The sequence below is a fragment of the Triturus cristatus genome, chromosome 4_2 (genome assembly GCF_964204655.1).
Source record: "Triturus cristatus chromosome 4_2, aTriCri1.1, whole genome shotgun sequence".
NCBI classification, from domain to species: domain Eukaryota; kingdom Metazoa; phylum Chordata; class Amphibia; order Caudata; family Salamandridae; genus Triturus; species Triturus cristatus.
Window position 1 is genome coordinate 186904042 of NC_140586.1, and position 3695 is coordinate 186907736.

The following is a 3695-nucleotide window of genomic DNA, read 5'->3' on the forward strand; positions in this document are numbered from 1 at the left end:
TGCTGCTGGGAGTCCTTCCAGCTTGGGAGACGTGGACAAAGGGTTTCCTGCCAGGGGAGGTGCGAGCACCACCCCAGACAGGATTTTGTGTATTGGTCAGGTAGGGCTTGAAAGAAACCAGACATGCCTGAGGCTCACAAGGAGCCTCGGTGCATATGCCAGTTCAAACCGGTCCTGGGGCACACCAGCCCCGGACCTGGGGCGAGCTGGACAAAGGATTGGGGGTGTAACCACCCCCCTTCCTGGTCCCACCCTTAGGGAGGGACCTAGCAGGTAGTCCGGCCCCTAGAATCCGCTTAAAGGTAGGAGCTGTGTCCTAAGACTTCAGACATCCTGGAATCAACTTAACCACAAGAAGAAGATGGGAACTTCGACGCTCTGCTGCACAGAGGACTGAAGGAAATCTCCCCTATGGTCAGGGAGTGACCATCTTGCTAACGCAAGCACCAACCAGCTATTGAACGTCTGCTTTGCCGCCGGAGCCCAGAGCCCGACAAGACCTGGACCTCCAGACCTCTCACCGCCCGATCCACAGTTCCTGCAAAGAAGGAACCCGTGGAGGCACCGAGACACGTGGAGCCAGCCATCTTGGAAGACCGATGACAAGCTGCAAGCGCAACGACAGAGGCTCCCTCCAAGTTGTGCTTTGGGTCCTGAGAAGGCCAACCACCGAGCAGCATCTGCACCAAAGGTGAGCCCTCCAGCATCTCCACGATCTGCGTGGGGCCCCTCTGCACTTTGCATCTCGACACGCCTGCCAGGTCCCTGGCCCGTTGGCTAGTGGCCATTTTGGCGACCTATTTTGAAATCAACGACGCTGGTCTGGTTGCTCCAGACTGGCCCTAGCTGCTCTCCAAAAGAGCAGCCCCTCTGACCTTGCTGGTCAGAATAATCAGCTTTCCTCTCTTTCCACGACTCCTGCCTTTGCCAAGGCTTGTTTGCTTCTTTCGAGTCGCCGACACCGCCGACAGCGAGAGCCTGCGTGGGACAGCTCGTGAACCGACTCCTGGACGTCGTCGACCTTCAGGGACCACGTGGCTGCGGAGACAAGCTACACCTAACCACCTGTTTGCACCCGACATCGCCTGGTACCTACCTGGTGCCACGCCGGTCACTGGCTAGTGACTGTGAACACTGTCCCCTCTGCTTTCAGGTCTTCTACAACTCCGATCCACCCTTGGATCCAACGCAGCTCTTCTGGACCGACCGCCTGCAGCATCTTTGTCATCAGGCTCCATTGAATCGATAGAAGAAACCCGACGCACTTCGAGACCTATGCACCCGCTTCCTGTGGGTGAGGTAAAGCTGGCACTCCGGTGCCCAAGTGTAGAGAAACATCTCTAGTGTCTGTGTTTTGAATCTTAAGATCGTAGTCCACCCAGAAGACCCTTTCTGCAGTAACTTTTAAACTTTTACGCACCCATTGAAAACCTATGGGAGCACGCGTGTAACTTTCCTCACTGCACACGCGACCCGTGGACCTCCTGGTCACTAACTGAAGTTAGCTCCTTGTAGGCCCAGTGATTCTAGAGGCCCTAGGCCTTTTCCCTTTCCTGTTCGTGGTACTTATACCACTATTTTAGTATATGGTTTGAGTGGCCACCAGGGCCCATCCATATAAAGTGCAACTTCTGTATATTATAACGTTGTCTTGTTTAACGATTTGTGCTCCTGTGCTCATAAAGAGTCTAGGGGATACTTTGAGTAATAAATACATATATATTTTGAATATATATCTGTGTGGTGTCCTTTCATTGGTATAAAGGGGGGTTACATTTGGTAAAACAGCCTGCTTAACACGCTTTAACGAGTTTAGCCTCAAAGACTGCTTAGCCTACGCTACCACTAGGTCAAAGAGTTATCATCTTGTAAATGTATTGTTCTCTAACTTGCACTAATGAGAAATGAATTTTATTGTTAAATCGTTTTACAACCGATATGTATACAAATTACAATGTTTCTTGTTGGGCCATCAATGCCATCTATGTGGTTTGCTAGATTCTGACGGTCATTTTTAACCTACAGACACATTAACATGCATTACAAGGTTTACACTCCTGTCATTTTCTTGTATTGTAAAACTCAAAGACTTTGTTTACTTCGTGACTGCATTTTTCCAACTATAGTCTTTTCTTCATTACGTTTGTTAACCGGCATCTAGCGCCAGCACGGTAACGGAGAACACGCGTTGACCTCGCGTCTCCCTACTTAATAATATGGGCTCCGGGCGCGCCCTTTCCATTCGCTTGCGCAGCAGAAGCAGAGACTCAGGGTAAGCAATCTCAAACTCCCAAGCTGCCATCGGGGCTTTGTACACTGTCCGCGATACCCTGACCTGCCCTTTATGGCTCCCGTTTCTAGTGCGAATTGTCCGCACTTGTTATGTAACATGCTGTGTCGGCTCCCGATACTTTGTTTCGAGCCAGTGCTCCTTTATTAATAAATTTTTTATTCTCTTCGTGATCCTACTGGATTCACGCACAGGACAGAAATGTCCCACCGCAACCCTTCCTAGAATAGCTTTAAGTTTTAGAGCCATTTTTTTCGATTGTTCACTTGCAGGGTCCCCCCTCTCCTCATTCAACCGATTTTTTCTTTTCCTCTCTCTAGATTTATTCCCTGATGGTGAACTAGCGGTGTTTAATTCTCAGCAGTTCAATCGTCCAAATCACCTGGATTTATTTCCAGGCATTGCTGTTCATTGAAGTTTAAGATACAACCCCAAAGAATTGCGGTCTATGGTAAATTATTTTCGCTTACTATGGGAGCGACCATTTTTTGAACTAACTACCTTGGTTCTGTATTTTGATCCACCTAATTTCATTTTAGGTGTTCACCACTCTCTATGACCGTTTGTTACCGCCGAGGAGTTTGAACCCCTCTCTCTCTGACGACCTTCGGACGTCTTAGAGGCCTGTCCTCCGACAGACATGGTAACTTTTGCTGATATTTTAATTTATTTTAGTTCCCCTGAATAAGAGATTGATGAGTCTTATACTCATTCATATTTTGTTTCTTCAGGTGCCCATGCTCCCTTTGTGTTTACCCCAGTCCTGATGAAGACCCCACTTCGTAAGGTTGCACCCAACACCTACAACACTCAAGGGGTCGAAACGTCGACTCAACATCTTTGGCCAATATCATCAACAGTACATGATGCACTGTGATCATCTCTATATGGCATTTCTCAGAATTGTGGATATTGTGACTATGATTTGATCTGTGTATAAAATACGGCAGAGATTCAAATATGCCGTTCAATTTGATTGTAATTTAGTATATTTATCACTGTGTTCACTTCCTTTCAAATTCCGCACTAATTCACTCACTCCCTTATCCATCTCTTTGGGCACGTGTTTTACTTTTACAAATTGTTGCTTAAATTGCTGACTCCATTTGAAACATCTTAACTTATTCGATGTGATTAAATGGCATTCGAACTTTTTTGAGCCGTTTGGTCGACTGTGTTTCTTTAATGTTTTGTTTTGAATGATCTGTATGCTGGGACCACTTTTCTCTATACTACGCTACCACTAGGGCAGCTAGTCCGAAAAGGTTGACTTACAACCACACCATAAGGGTTGCTTGGCATGGTACAAGGTGGTCACTTTAACTAGAGAACATCATATACCAGGCCAACTTCTCACACCTGGTATACCTCAGTCACCCCTCTAGCTGGGCGCACTATGCCAGTG